Source organism: Tiliqua scincoides, chromosome 3 (assembly GCF_035046505.1).
Source record: "Tiliqua scincoides isolate rTilSci1 chromosome 3, rTilSci1.hap2, whole genome shotgun sequence".
NCBI lineage: Eukaryota > Metazoa > Chordata > Lepidosauria > Squamata > Scincidae > Tiliqua > Tiliqua scincoides.
The window spans coordinates 134,720,188-134,736,858 of record NC_089823.1 but is presented as its reverse complement, the minus strand read 5'-3'; the positions used below and the strand labels follow the sequence as shown (position 1 = coordinate 134,736,858).

Here is a 16,671-nt window from a genome sequence, read left to right as displayed (position 1 = left end):
TTGTTTCGCTCTCTCGCAGTCACCGCGCATCCGACATGACACTTGATGACGGCCCAGCGGAGGCTCATTAAAGCCTCACCTCCTACCTTCCCTTCCCCCCTCCCAGCGAGCCCCGCCTACCGCCTCACCAACTGCGCACATTGGGGCAAGAGCGCCGTCCATCACCACCGCGGACACCACCCACCCGCTTTCTCCGGCACGCCCGGCTGAGCACAGCCATTGGACGGCGGCGCTGTCAGTCACACATCCCTCCCCCTTTGCGTGGCACCCAAACCCCCCCTCCACGACGAGGGTGACTCTTCCTCGAGTCTCATTGGTGGATGATTACAAATGGAAAGCGGTGGAGGGGGCAAATTGCGCATTTGCTCTCCTATAGGCCGCCAGAGCCGTCAATCAGCTCTTAAGCCCGCCCCTTTTTCTTTCCCCTTCAACCTCCCCGCCGCCGCTGAAGTTTGTTAGCTGGCAAAACAGCAGCGATGGCCCATTGAAGAAGAAAAAATTGAGGGCGTCCGGAGCGGACGGGCGCGCGACACACACTAATAAGCGACACTGAAGTGTTTGAGTTGCACGACACGTGCCGCGGACCTTTTCTGCCATCGGTCGGGCGAGATTCCCAACAAATCGCAATTCACCAACCCCAAGGTGCTTGGCAGCAGCACTACCACCACCCACAACCCCCTCCCGCAGCACGGTGCAGGGGACAATGATTCCCAGCCGCCCAGCCATATGCAGATCCTGGAGAGTCAAATCTATCCATGCACAGGCAGACACACACAGTGTGTATATCCCTAGCCATATGCAATGCGTAGGGGGCTCCCCCTAGCCCGTCCCTTTTCTGCAGAAAACAATTACAGCCTCAAGACACAGGGTGGGAGTATGCAACACACACACAGCAGCAGCAGCAGCAGCAAAGATGAGCAGCCACCCCGACGCCCTCCCAGCCCAGCCCAGCCTGCTGCTGCCTCTGCTCTGCTCTGCACGCTCCAGCCCCAGCCCTGCAAATGCAACGCGTGCACCCGGCAGAAGTGGCTGCAAGCACGTGTGCATGGTGAGGGGCCCCCATCAAGGGAAGGGGAAAGTCCCCCGAGCGGGTCAGCAGAAGCCCCCGTTGCACCGGGCTGCAAAGCGCTGGGGATCCCCATCGGACCACAGGAGGCTGCATCCCCCGAGCAGCACCCACTGCCTGCTCCCTCTCATGCACACGCACCCCAAACTCCTGCAACTCCGACCTGGTCTCTGCAGGCGCCGCTTCCCCCCTCCGCAGCTCGCCCACTGACCTCCTCGCGCCCGGTCTCCGCAGAAGCGGTGCCTGCGGAATGTCCCTGCTGCTGCTCCAGCAGAGGCGATCGCGGCGGCAGCAGAGGCTCCTCTCCCTGGCTTTTCCCTCCTGGCCGAGCCAGGAACACAACAACACTCACAACCCCTTTTTCCCCCCTCCACCTCCCCCCCCCTTTTCTCCAACAGACCCAGGCAGGAGGAGAAACATGCGAGGGGGGAGGGGGAGGCATCCCAAATTGGGGAGGGGGGACGCTGCAGCCAAGATCTGTGGCTGCTCTTTTCAACAAACCCAGCACAAGAACATCAGGAACATTAGCAATACCTTGCTGCACACACACACCCCTTCCTCCTCTGGCTTTGCGGGGCTTCTGCACTGATCCTTGCCCCCCACCCCAAAAAAGCAGGAGGGGAACTCACAGACGCGTATAGAAGGACACACACAAAGGTTGCAAAACATTCATTCAGATGGTCGTGGGAAAGAATCAGAAGGGGGGCGCGCACACACATACACACAGGAGGGTGGGTTTGATATGATTCATCCCCTCCTTCCAATCTTCCTCTCTCTCTTCCCCCCCCCCACCAAAAAATTAATAAATCACAATCCTCAAACCTTTCTTGATGCTAAATGGCCGCAGATCGCAAGGACTGGCTCTAAAACACGGGACTTGATAACAGCTAATTGAAAGGTTAATCTACATAGGCTCTGACAGACGAGGTCCCTCCCCGTTTTGTGTGAGTGTGTGTGTGTGAGTGTGTGTTTTTAAATCTGCTACTGGCAAGTGGGAAATTGAGCTTCTTAGGAAAAGGAGGAGGAGGAGGGTGGGTTCCTTTCTGATGAGCCCACCAGGCGGGTTAGATGGTTCACACGTTAATTCCTGGCCCACCCAGCCACCTAATTTTCGCTTAATTGAGGTTGAGGATGAAAAGAGATGGAGATTTGGGGAAGAGCACGTTAGACATGACGTTATCAGCCTCCACTTCCCAATGCTATTTCTGAAAAGAGTTCTTATTAAAAAAAAAAAAAAAACATAATTTGAATAATGATTGGGGAGGTGTCGTTCTAATCTAAATGCCTCCATGAGACTTGTACAGCCCAATCCCGCGCATGTTTACTCCACAGTACGTCCCAAGGGTCTCAGTGAGGAGTCCCACTCTCACGAACGCCTCGGGAGCCTCACCGAAGGAAAAGGCAGCCTGTGAGAGAATCCATCACAGACAACATTTGTTCAAGTGTCCCATTATGAATCCTGGGGGAGGAAAGCAGGACTTTTTCTGGTGGAGAGGCAGGTGAAATGGGACAACCCCCATCAGCCAATCTGAAGATGCCTTCTGTTTAAGGCAGCCGTTTTCAACCAGTGTGCTGTGGCACACTGGTGTGCCGCAAATGGTCTGCAGGTGTGCTGCAGGAGTTTGGGGGAGGGTCATTTATTAGTAGGGCCATTAAGGGATGTGAGCCCCCACCAACAGCATGGTGTGCCTTGTTAATTGTCAAAAGACTGATGGTGTGCCTTGACAATTTTAGTACCTTGTCAGTGTGCCACAAGAAGAAAAAGACTGAAAATCACTGGTCTAAGGCAAGGCATTGATCCAGTTCCTCCAGCTGGATGCTCTCCACACAGCTATCAACTCAAGGCCTCTGCCAGTCCTAGGACTCTGACAGGTCCCTTCTTAAGAACACTTTCACCGCCAGAACAGCTTGAAGGAAGAGCTTCTCTTCTCGGCTAGAGAGCATTTCTAGGTGCTGTAGTTTGCCTGGGGACTGCGCTGATTATGTCACTTGTCCAGCCCAAAATCCTGGGAAGGATCACTCCCTGTGGCCAGCACTGCCCTCTGCAGATGAGCACCCAATATATAGACCAGGGGTGTCCAAACATTTTGGCAGGAGGACCACATCATCTCTCTGACACTGTGTCGGGGGCTGGGAAAAAAAGAATTAATTTGCATTAAAATTTGAATAAATTTACATAACTGAATTTATTAGAGATGGAACTTATATGAATGAATGAAGGTCTTGCAGTAGCTCAAGGCCTATAAAAGTCTTTGCACAAAGCAAGGCCAGCCTTTCCTTCACTGCCACTGCAGCATCACAGGCGTGAAACAGCAAGTAGTGGAGGGAGCCCTTGTCCCACAGCTCAGGTAAGAGGTTGAACAGTTGTCCTCATGCTGAGAGCAGTTACATTGGGCCAGCACGGGCTCCAGCAAGTCTACAGAGGTTCATTGGAGACTGGGGACTCCCTGCAGGCCGGATTGGGAGCCCCCGAGGGTCACCAGTGGCCCCCAGGCCAGGGTTTGGGCACCCCTGATATAGACAACTGAGATGCTTGGCCAGGAAGTGCGTTCAAGTAAGGGGCCTGGCAAACTGATTGGATCCTCATCCTAAATTGATCCTCTTCAGCAGCTATTTTCAACCACTGCTCCATTGCACATCTGTGTGCCGCAAATGGTCCTCGGGTGTGCTGTGAGAGTTTGGGGGAGCGTCATTTATTAATGGGGCCATTGGAGGGTATGAGACCTTCTCCTCACCAGCAGTGCAGCATGCACTGACAATGGTAAAAAAAACCAATGGTGTGCCTTGACAATTTTAGCACCTTGTCAGTGTGCCATGAAATGACCAAATCTAACTTCTCTGTCACACTGTCTGCCACAAGTTCATGAACCTGACATTTTGCCCTTGTCCTTGAAGGAGAATGTTTGTTCACCAGAAAATGTTTAGAAAACTGGCAGAGCTCTCACTTTTGGTTATCTGGGTTTGGCACACCTACTATTTAGATCAGCGATTTTCAACCTTTTTTATCTCATGGCACACTGACAAGGTACTAAAATTGTCAAGGTGCAGGTTTTTAACAACTGACAAGGCACACCACGCTGCCAGTGAGGGGCTCACATCCCCCATTGGTTCTACTAATAAATGACCTTCCCCCAAATTCCTGTGGCACACCTGTGGACCACTTGTGGCGCACCAATGTGCCATGGCACAGTGGTTGAAAATGGCTGATTTAGATGGTAAAAGCAGAATGTTGTACCTACTCCAAAGGCCCTGCAGATGGCTATCTTTCGGCCATGCAGTTTGCCAACAAAAAAAGGCAAACACATTTGTGTCCACAATATCTGGGATTTGTATGTCTACAAATGTCTACAGCATCTACCTAATCCAAAACATGAGGCACCCAAATTCTAGTCTTGGAATCATCTTCCTGGACTTTGACTCCTCTGAACCCATAATTCTTCCAGTCTGCATGTGGCTGCTACAGAAGTTGAGAAAAGAAAAACTCTAGCATCTTCAGATGAGTCTTGAATGAAGTTCAGCCACTTGAATGTAAATCCTGGTTCATGTAGGATACAAGCATTTTGTTGCCATAATTTCAACTTGAATACAATGAGTAAACAATGGACAATGATAGCACTTTAGAGTCATTTTGCCTCTACCTAGCAACTGAGATCTTTTTGATGTAATTGTGGATGGATACTTTGTGGGTAGTTCCCAGTTACATTGTTCTGGAAATCCTGGTATTCATTTTTGCCCCCCTCTTCTTGTTTGCAAGGAGAAGCAACAACTGACTCATCAGCAGAGTCCATCTGTCAGATCTTGCCAAAGCTGGGAAGTCATCCAGAAATTGGTTTCCTATAGTTTATATAATCTACAATAAGTTTCTGGCTTGCTTTCGAAAACGCATCTATACTGCATGTCCTTGTTCATGATGCAGAGTGTTTACAGGGGATGTCCATCATCATCATCATCATCATCGTATGCTCTCCCTCTAACTGCTCCAACTTACAGGTAGCCATCCAGATCAGATCCAGACCCGCATCTCAAAACAGTGGGATTTTGGGTAAATCCAACCATCCCACAAGATTCCTTGGTAATCTTGTTTATGGTCCTGTGGTGGATCAATTAAAAATGCACAGAATGTGTTTCTGGTCTTCTTCCTGAGACTGTTTTTCAGATTGCTTGTTGTTCTGGCTGGATCATGATCACGATCTCTCTGATTTGTTTGATCCACTTTGTTTTATGCACATGATCCAAAGCAAAGATTTCAACTCCTCCCAGAATATGAAGGCAGGACTCCTGTACTGCATATCAGTTCTCCAGGTTTACATGATAAATTTGTTATGAGAATACTCAGGAAGCAGGAAGGTATTCTGTTGGAAGAATACCAGGTATACTTTAGTTCTAAAGTGCCAGGAGAGTTATTGAATTGAAATGCCTACTTCCTGTGAAATAAGCTGCCTTTTAAAACTTAATTAGACACTCCAAAGGATCCTCTGCTGATTTGGAAGGCTATTTCCCAGGCAGATCATTCCAATGGGGGGGAAGGGGGGCATGATTGAGACATACAAAATTATGCAGGGGATGGATAAAGTGGATAGAGAGATGCTCTTTAGACTCTCACACTATACCAGAACCAGGGGACATCCACTAAAATTGAGAGTTTTTGACAGACAAAAGAAAATATTTCTTTACCCAGCATGTAATTACTCTGTGGAGTTCCTTGCCACAGGATGTGGTGACGGCATCTGGCCTGGATGCCTTTTAAAGGGGATTAGACAAATTTCTGGAGGAAAAATCCATCACAGATTACAAACCATGGGTATGTGCAACCTCCTGATTTTAGAAGTAGGCTACCTCAGAATGCCATATGTGAGGGAGGGCACTAGGTTGCAGGTCTCTTGTTGTCTTGTGTGCTTCCTGAGGCATTTGGTGGACCACTATGAGATACAGGAAGCTGGACTAGATGGGCCTTTGGCCTGATCCAGTGGGGCTGTTCTTATGTTCAATAATTGTGCCTTCCAGAAAACTATATCACCCAGAAGAACATCTGCACAGTCAAGTAACATATGTCTTGCCACTTCCACCATGACACACCTGTTGCTAAGGCTAACAGAGGGTGGTCTACAAGAGTCATTAATGGAATGTGGGCTGAGCTGATTCAATGGCAGGCAGCTTGATCCCAACTGAGCATTTACAACAGTGGAACACGCAGTTCCGCAATCCTAAATGGCCATACGGTGGCACACTGTGGCTATATTTGAACCATCACTGCAAATGGCCTTGGTGCCGAAGGCTCTCCACCAGATTCAGCTACTTCCATCACTGATGGTAAGCTGGCAGCAGGGGTGAAGGGCAGGTGGAAGGGGACAGGAATCGGGGCCTCTGGGGGGCCATGGTGGGAACAGACAGAGGGCAGATATTGGTGGCAATAGCTCTACTAATATCCACCACTCTGTTTTGGCCCCTGCAGTGAACATCAGTACTTCTGGCTCCATAGTCAAAGAGTACTTTTATGGGTTCTGCAATGCATTTTTAATCACTGGCACTGGCCATTTTGGATTTCAACAGCATCCTGAGATAAATACAGTTCAAAAAAGTTCCTAGCCTAACACTGAAAGATCAAGCATATGGGACAGCCCAACTCAAAATAGCCTGGGTTTTTTTTTCCATCTGATCATCATAATTAATTTAAATTCCTGTTTTTTACAATGAACCTTTTTTGCCAGTAATTCTTGCAAATATCCACACTATATTCAAACCATGTTGAGAATCTTGACCACTCCCCACACCATGCAATGGAAATGTGTTTCCACTTAAAAATGAGATCTGAAAAGGCACCCATGAATGCTGGCTGTGCCACTGTCACGTGACCTTATGTGCAAGGCATTCTCAAGGTCTCTCCCTTGCCTCTTTAAACCATTTGCATGCCCCACCTCCTCAAGCACGCTTCCTCTCATTCAGGACTTCCTCCCCTTTAGAGGCTGTGCGCTTTCTCCCTCAGACACCCAGAGAAATAGGTCCAGTTATGTGGCCCTTTGCTACAGTGGAGCTGGCAGATTTACACAGTGCTTGGAGTTGCCAACGGTGACTTCAGCTTTTCTTGGAGATATTTTTCTTGGACATTCCTAGAAGTGCTTAACTCTAGATATTCTTGGACATTCCTAGAAGTGCTGTTTAACTCTTCTGGATTGCATTCGCTTGTCACTTGAAAATTCATTTGGATTCCTGGAGCCACCAATTCCATCCTGGAGGGCTGGCAATAGGGGTGACTTTTAGGCAATTGGGGAGATTTCACCCATTTGGGCCCCTCGCGTGGTGGGGGCCCTGCACTGCTCTTCCATGCACCACTGCTTCCAATCAGCCTGAAATTGGGTCACTTCAGAAGCAGCTTCCACCCACTGCTACATCCAGTTGGCCCAAAATTGGTGCCATGCAGGCAGCAGCATATGTGCCTCAATCCTTCTCTGCTCTCTCAGCTCCTGGTGCCCCCGGTCTTGCTCCAGAGTAGGCTGCTGTGGACGAGGCAGCAACGGGCGAGAGTTGGGGAGCACTGCGGGCTGGGCGTGCGCTCCCTCCACCTGACCTCCCAGGCACCTATTTTGCACAACCACAAAGGTACAGAAGTCCTATCCACTTGCACAGAAGTAACAGGTTTTTTTCTTGGTCCATTCAAGCTAAAAGCTAAAAAAAAAATTAGTAGAGGAGTCCCCGCAAAAGTGTTTCCAGTTGGACCCCGCAGCTCCTAAGGCCAACCTGGTTGGCAGCCTCAAAATGGCTCTGATGGCACGTGGGAAGCGCCACTTACACTGTGCATTGCGACACCTGCAGTCCTTACCATACCACCCCCTATAGCTATGCCACTGTCACCACCTAAAGCTTAAACATTATCCTTAAATCAAATATGTAACTCCAACAACTATTTCTTCTAGCAAAAAAAGTGTCAAGGGAGGGCGATATGTAGCTGAGAAGTGGTAGGGGAAAGATTAAGCATCTCTCCTCACCCCTTGCTGCTTTTCTTCTGAAAATCCCCTTATCTTAAAGATGCTTTTCCCTCAAAGAAACAATCATCAGGGTTTAAATACACGCATTTGTTCTAAGGTAGAGTTTGGTTCTAAAAATAAGGATAACATTAAAAGCTTAGAAGACCAGAAATGGGATACTTACCCCTTCCCTTCTGAAGCTGCTTTTCGGCTCCAACTCCTCCCCCTCCCAGCACCAAGCAGCCTTTGTACTGCAGGCTTCTAAGATAAACACACTGGAAATCAATACAGAACATCTAATGAATGAAAATTCCTGCCTGCCCCAAATGCCATAAATATCTGAAGAGTTTAGGGTATTGTATCAAAATTGTGGAGGATCACACCAATACCCATTCATGTTATTTTCTGTACTTGCCTTTTAATTTATTGAAAATCAGTACGTTGCAGCTTGACATGAGTCATAACACAGCTTGGGAAAGTCAGTAATTGCTATTTTCTGTCGGAGAGAACAAACATATTTCTTTCAACATGATAATTCTACGCCTCTGACCTTGCCCTCCGCATATCTTACAGTGCCTGTCCGAAATTCCAGATGAGCATAGTAAATGTCAAAAAACCAGAAGTACGGGAGGGGACTGTGGACAGTCACCTAAAGGTGGTTGTCAGTGCTTTCTGACACATGTCCAACAAGTGTAGAAAAATGTGTTTATCTATTTAGGGACATTCACAAAGTTTGTTTGGGATTGTCAGCATTCACTACACTGATTGTGACTTCATCTATTAGCACACTGTCACTTAAAGGTACACCCGAGCACTGAAACTTGTCATGCACTGGAGAGAGCCTTGGCATCTAGTGCCAAAATTCAGGTGATGTTCAACTGTCATTCACTGCTTAATGCAGGAAGTATTTGGGGGCAAATAGCTGCTATGGGAAGGGAAGATTTTCAACTGGAAAACTGAGTAGCTCCAAAGGTCCTCCAAGTAGGGCGCTCACTCCTAACAGAGGGTCCAACAGACCAAGCCAACCCCATAACCATCAGCACTGCTTGCAAGGGTAGCATTCACTTCAGACAGGTAGGGGGTGCCATGAGGGTCCCAGGGCAGGGCTTTGTCTTATGACCTATGGCGCCAGCATCGATGGGGAAATCCAGGTTGGACTGTGCACCCCACAACTATGTTTTTTTTTTTAAACAAAAAGGGCCACTTGCAGTCCACTTTCTGTGCTAAGTCTGACAACTGTGTAGCATATTCCCTGATGGTCTGTACTGCTGTGAATCACATCTTGCCTCCACCATAAACCATTTAAGGTGCCATAAGGCCACTTAGGAAAGCTCCTTGCTGAACAGACTGCAAAATCATCTAAACTTATAAGCAGCAATTATAAAGATGTGTCTTAGGACCCAGTCCTCTCCAATTTTCCAGCTGTGGTGCAGCTGTGCCAATGAGGCATGCGCCGTATCCTGCAGTAGGGGAAGTCACAGAGGCCTCCTCCAGGTAAGAAAACACTTGTTCCTTTTCCTCAGGGCTGTATTGCAGTTGCACTGGCACTGGAAAGTTGGATAGGATTGGGCCCTTAATTATCAATAATACAGTTCAACGGAGTTCAAGGGGACTTGCTCCCAAGTTGGATGCATAGGCTTACAGCCTCGGTCCTAAAATATTTTTACATCATTCCACATTTTCTGTCATTGCTAGCAGTGGATTTAAAAGACAGTGCTCAACTTTGGCTGAATTGTTACCAGATTGTTGGTGGGGTTTTGTTTCCCATGCAGAAGTCACCATCCAATTCCAGGGTTTTCATGACTTGTGCAAAGAGGAGAAACTTGCTCATCACCTCCATGGGAAAATGCATGAGCCATATCCACATTGCTCTTCTTAAAAAAAAAAAAAATCTTCACCCTAATTAAGATGCTAATTTGCAAAGAAATTGTCTGTAACCCTTCAAACTTTTCATTGGCTTACATTCTAATAGCAGTAAATAAGAGTAACAAAATTAAAAAGCTGGTTTGCTGTCAAACTGGTGGATTTGCATATATAGAGCTGCTGTAAACTCAAACCTGAATACACAGGGATGTCTAGACATCTGAAGAGGAAATTTCCCTTACCAGGAAGCCTCCAACAGTACCTTTCAAGATCAAAAGCATTCTTTTATTACACCTGCAGAAGGAAGTTGTAGGGTCCAATTCCCCTTAGCCTGTGAATTGTTTTCTTTCTTCCTCTTTGCGTCTCTTGTTAAGAAATTGCTCCAGCCACCAAACACAAAGATCATTAAGTGAAACCGTTTCCCCTGTGAAGCCGGCGTTATGCTCTTAGAACACAGGAGACTCACCAATGGCCAACTTCACCTCTAAGACAGGAGAACTGATTCAATTTGAAAGAGTGGCCAAAAAGCCTCACCTGGAATTGGAGTGCAATAGGCAAGTATCTACGGTAATAAAAACACGCCCTTGGAATAAAAACAAGTAACGCCGCTTTCTGCACTTCTAACTTTTCCAAATTCGAAAATCCATGAAAAAATAAAACCATTTTCACCCACCTCTAATGATCAGCAAACGATATAAACTCACCTGCAAAGCAGCAAATAAATTGATAGCAACCAGAGACACTAACAATATTAGAGCCCAATCCTAAATTTGCTGAGTCAGTGCTAGGTGCCATAAATATGCCAAAAAGTACATTTATGGCACCTGGTGAGTAAGGAGCACTGGCGCCGGACCCGCACCAGTCAGGTGCCAGGCCCAGTGCCAGCATGAAGAGGACGCACTGCTGCCAAGGGTAAGTGAGGCCACCAGGTGGCAGTGTGACCTCTGGGAGGGCGGAAAGAGGGTGGGGAAGGAATTGAGGCAGAAGGGGTGTGGGAAGGCCTGATATGGAGTCTCTCAAGTCTACGCCGGCAAAATAGCCAGCGCAGACTTGAGAAGCCCCATTGCAGAGCTTGGGGCTTTCCCTGGGAGAAGGGGATGAAAGTCCTCTTCCCCCAAGGAGATCTCCGGCTGCTTCCTGGTGCCCACTGGATACAGCAGTAGCTGCTTTGGCGTTGCTGCTCACGGAGTCGCCAAGAAGCTCAGGACTGGGCTGTTGGCAGACAAACTAAACACTTACTGATGAGTTAAAGTCTTCATTCAGTGCTGGAATATGGGTAAAAGGGATGCCGAATGGATTGCCCATGGTGGGGAGTTCCACAGTCTGGATACCATCTCATACGTTGTCACCAACTGTACCTCATAAGAAGAAGCCCACTGGATTAGGCCAAGGGCCCATCTAGTCCAGTTTCCTGTATCTCACAGTGGCCCACCAGGCGCTTCAGGGAGCATTCAAGACAACAAGACACCTACATCCTGTTGCCACTCCCTTGCAGCTGGCATTCAGTGTTCGGCTAATGTTGCACACTTGTGACTTGTAACCGGTGATGGACTTTTCTTCCATAAATCTGTCCAATGTACCTTGGTCAGGTATGATCACAATGTCATGTGGCAAGAAGCACCATAGATTAATTATGTACTGGGTAAGGAAGTACTGTTCTGACTCTCCCACCAGTTAGTTTTAGTAGATGTCTCCTGGTTCTGGTGTTGTGCAAGAAGGAAAAGAACTTACCTCTGTCCACTTTATCCATCCCATGCATAATTCTATACGTTCTCAATCATGTTCCTGCTCGGGTCCGTTTCCTCCTGAGGGAGGCGTCCCAGGCCGCTAATTATTTTGGTTGCTCTCTTCTGCACCTTTTCCAGTTCCACTATATCATTTTTGAGATGTGGTGACCTGAACTGGACACAATGGAGTACACAACGTACTCCAGATGTATGCATTCATTCCAGTATTAATGGAGGGTCTCCAAACCCCTGGGGCAGTGGTTCTCAAACTCTCTTGGAGAGTCTGAGAGCCACTAAGTCTTTGCTGCAGGCAGTGGGGATGGGAGCAAGGCAAAGACACAATGCTCAGCATCGCACCTCTGATCTGGGCTCAGGGGGGGTGCTGCCACTCACCCCTGCCTGCAGCAGCCTCCCAGGGGTCGGGAGAGCCAGGCATCAGCCTTGGCAGGGCTCTCCATGCAGCGCAGAGCCCTCCAGAAGACGATCGTGACCATTTCCTGTTTCATGATAGCAAAACTAGAAGTGCTCGTGATAGTCTTCTGGAGGGCTCTGTGCTGCATGGGGAGCCCTGCTGAGGCTGGCGCCAGGCTCCCCCAATCCCCGGAAGGCTGCTGCAGGCAGGGGTGAGTGGCAGAGCACCCCTGTGCCCAGATCAGAGGTGTGATGCTGAGCATCATGTCTCTGCCTTCCCCCCACCCCTCCCCTTAAGGGAGAACTACCCAGGACTCTCAGACTGGGGTGTCACAACACCCCAGCCTGAAAACCACTGCCCTGGGGGGTATCCTTAAACATAGACAGTAGCAAAGGCAGGTGGCCAAGGAAAACAGGGCAAACCAGCTCCCTTCCGAGTGAATTAAGACCAGGCAGATTAAACAGTAACATAAAGGAAATTTATTCACTGAAATGAGGGAAGGAGAATAAAAAGGAAAGAACCAGACACTTGTAAGGACGAAGCAACTGCACAGGCAACAGGTTGGAAGGGGATTTGGGCAAAAGCTTGATGCAGAAGTTAAAAGACAACTTTAAAAAAATGCACAACATACTGAGCATTTTTCTTATCCTAAGTACTCACACTAGTCCAGGACACACACACACACACACAAAACCCCTAGTCTAATTATCCTTGCTGATGCACCTGATGAGAGACCAGGGCAAATTTGCAAGGGGTGTGTGTGACTGCTTTTTAGAAGCTGAGGGGATTAACCAGGTTTCAACTATGAGATTGGATACTAGATGGTCACTGGAGCCTTTGATTTTCCCACTTTGGTAAATCAGGGAGACTTGATGGGCCTATGAGCTTTTGGGGGGTTACTGGTCAGTTGCAAAGAGAACAAGGGCAAGCATCAACAATAAGGTAGCAGGGGCTACTGCATCCAAATGACCCAGCAGTCCCTTCAGGATGCTGAACCATCACAGGAGCCTCCTTAGGTGACAGGAAGTTTCAAACACGTGGAAAAGTAGGGGCAATTCAGGGACTTTTACCACACTGACTTCATAAACCAGAATTCTCCTAGTCTTGGGAATCATGTGACCTGGCAGAATCAGCCCCAGGCCTGGTTGCTAAACAGTTCTAGTTCCAATTAACCCCTGTTAATTGGGTAAGAGGCACTTTTTCAAGTGGGTGCTCCTTTTTTTAGCAGGGGGAGAGTAACTGGCCCACCTCACTAGAACTGTCTGTTCTAGTGGCTGTCTGCTGGTATTCATTTGCATCTTTTTAGATTGTGAGCCCTTTTGGGACAGGGAGCCATTTAGTTACAGCATTTGATTTTTCTCTGTAAACCGCTTTGTGAACTTTTAGTTGAAAAGCAGTATATAAATACTGTTAATAATAATATCTGTAGCACTCCCTCCATCTAGGCAACCTGTTACTGAGGGAAGCTATCAAACTCCACTTCTTTGCTTGCTTCCCGCCTGATGCCTCCTGTGGTCCTTCTCTCCAGCTATGGAAGTTGGACATGGTACTAGGATTTCAATGCCTGATACAGTACAAAAGATCAACACATCCACTTGAGTCAGGATGACCATTAAAAGCCACCACAGGCACAGATGTGCTCCTAGTGACTCATCTCTTTCAGGATACATGTTCACCATAACCTATTCTGTACCCACTGGAGCATCTAAACCAGTGATTATCACTTTTCTGCTCCGAAAATTACCTTCCGCTTGGAGCTCAGCAACGCAGAAGTTTTGGCAGTGACATGATTACGTTATCACAGCACCACCAAAACATCTGAATTGCTGAGCTTTCACCCTTTTTACACAAAAAGCCTGCCTTCAGAGTGTGTTTTCATCAAAGAGAACACAGGACAACTTGGCCCAAAGTGGGCTAAAGACCGCCGAGCTCTCCACTTGGTGTCATTCAACCCACTTCGGGCCAAGTCATGTCATGTTCTTGCTGACAAAAACATGCTCTGGAGGCGGGCTCAACAAACTGGAAGCTCATCAGAGCTTGATGGCATTACGCGACCCACCAAAAATCAGGTTGTGACCCACTTGTGTGCCACAACCCATCGTTTGAGAACCACTGATCTAAACCATGATCAAGGGCAGCCACACGGAGAGCATACTACAGTAATAAATTCAGTTTACATTTCCCTTTAAGAAAAACCGGATTAAATCAATGTCTTCCTGTAGGAAATTTCAGTAAAAAGGCACTTTTGACAGAGATGGCCTTGTCAGCTCTAACCATTGCAGGGCACTTCTCTTTTATTTCAGACTTACAGAACAGCGAGCAACATGAACTGACAGGAACAAAAGCAAGTTGCTTGTAAAAAATACACTTCAAAAAAACCTTCCCAGAGCCTTTTAGTTTTGTAGCAAATAAGACCCTTTCAAGTCAAAGCAAGTTACTCATATACTCGAAGCAGGAGATGAGAGCTCCAGGGCTCTAAAGAAGTTTGAAATTCTGAAAAACAAAGGAGGAGAATCAAATAAGGGTTTTCTGCTAGACGCAGTTCTTCCCTTATCCACAGAATCTCAAAGGCCTCTGTGAAATGCATAAGCAAATCAATTTTGCCCAAGAAAAAAAAGCCACTTTATTTGCCTCTAGCCTCTCAGTTTCAACTCGTTTCTTTGTACTTAATGTTGCTTTAGACATTTTTCCTCAGCTGCCTGAAAAATGTATTGCACTAGAAATGTATCTTGCTTGCAGACTCATCTCCAAAGGGAAAAGCAAAGATCCTACTTCTCCTGTTACATGGCAGTGTGAGGCAGCATGAAGATAACCTCAGAAGGTTGTGTGAGAGGTCCCTCCTACATGGCTCCGCCTTTCACCCGCATCACTCTTCCCAAAACTACTAGAATAATATTGGCATGAAGGCCTCTGATGCACCGTCACAGTACAGGAACGAGCTGCATTACTGCTGCAGCTATGATATAAATATAATGTGAAGGAGGGGCTGTTGGCGGGCTTCACAGGTGGCTTCCAAGGACCCTGGAAACTCCAGGGGAAAAAACAGGTCTTACACTTAAGTCTGGCAGAGGAAGCCCAAAATTGCAACCTAGGCTGACAGCCTGCGATAGATTCAAGACTCCCTTTCAGACCAGGGCCAAGAGAAAAGCCTATTAGAGCCACCCAGCTTTCAGACCAGGGCCAAGTTGAGAGAGAAGCTATCAGTTCCAGAGCCAGCTAGGAGCCTGACATTGGTACAAATCTATGGTACAAATTGGTACAAATCTATGGTAAGGCCACACCTGGAGTTTTGTGTCCAGTTCTGGTCACCGCATCTCAAAAAAGACATAGTGGAAATGGAAAAGGTGCAAAAGAGAGAGACTAAGATGATTACGGGGCTGGGGCACCTTCCTTATGAGCAAAGGCTACGGCGTTTGGGCCCCTTCAGCCTAGAAAAGAGACGCCTGAGGGGGGACATGATTGAGACATACAAAATTACGCAGGGGATGGACAGAGTGGATAGAGAGATGCTCTTTACACTCTCACATAACACCAGAACCAGGGGACATCCACTAAAATTGAGTGTTGGGAGAGTTAGAACAGACAAAAGAAAATATTCCTTTACTCAGCATGTGGTTGGTCTGTGGAACTCCTTGCCACAGGATGTGGTGACGGCATCTGGCCTGGATGCCTTTAAAAGAGGATTGGACAAGTTTCTGGAGGAAAAAGCCATTACGGGGTACAAGCCATGATGTCTATGCGCAACCTCCTGATTTTAGAAATGGGCTATGTCAGAAGGCCAGATGCAAGGGAGGGCACCAGGATGAGGTCTCTTGTTATCTGGTGTGCTCCCTGGGGCATTTGGTGGGCCGCTGTGAGATACAGGAAGCTGGACTAGATGGGCCTATGGCCTGATCCAGTGGGGCTGTTCTTATGTTCTTATGGTACAGGGTCCCATAGGCTAAAGGCAGATAACATGACCAAAGACAGACCAGTGGTTAGCAATGTTCCCTTTAATTTCCCCCTGGAGTGCACGGAGCCCTACGGTGGCTGCACAAGGGCGACTGGCTCACTCAGTGATGACGTCATTGTCACCACAGAGTGCCATAGTGCTGAGAGGGAAATGTTGAGAGCAAAGGACTTCAGTTACAGTTGTGCAGCTGCACACCTTACAAGGAAGGAAGGTTGGTGGTCCAGTTGCAGAACTGGCAGACAGGGCAGGGTGGGAGAAGGCCAGAGTCTGAGGAAAGCAATGCAAAGGAGCTTCCACAACTTCTCCCAGCATTGCTCAGGAGCTAAGAAGGTGGTCAGGGCTTCACAGGGCCTGGTGGACCTAGATAGTCCTGGGTAGTCAGCTGATAGTATTTGGGCTGGTCCAGCAGCCTAGAAGGCACCATTGATCTATGGCACTCAATCTGCCAAGCATGCTTGAGGAACCAATGGCAGTGGCCCTTGCAAAAAGTACATTACCCCAAGAGCCATGGTGGCCCTTCTTGCTCCCCCCCCAACACAAAGAACACAGGTGTGGGGAAAGATCACATGTGCAGGGAAAGATCACATCTTTCTCCTTTCCACAGAGACAATCAGGTGCCCCTCTGGGGTATGCCTCTGCTCATTCGCATATGCTAATCAGTGTACACCACGCCCTTGTCCTTGGTTCCT

General features: G+C 47.9%; 1 protein-coding gene across 4 annotated transcripts in view; it reads right to left on the bottom strand.

Annotated features, from left to right (window-relative positions):
- Positions 1–1,970, bottom strand: part of KAT6B (lysine acetyltransferase 6B) — a 119,694-nt gene extending 117,724 nt beyond the window's left edge. For 3 of the 4 annotated variants that reach the window (XM_066620299.1, XM_066620301.1, XM_066620302.1), the window contains exon 1: positions 1,889–1,970. The gene's annotated coding sequence lies outside the window, so the exon portion shown is untranslated. Of the gene's footprint in view, positions 1–1,277; positions 1,342–1,888 lie in introns of those variants that run through there. The other variant, XM_066620300.1, reaches the window with a different exon arrangement.
- Between the last annotated feature and the right edge of the window lie 14,701 nt (positions 1,971–16,671).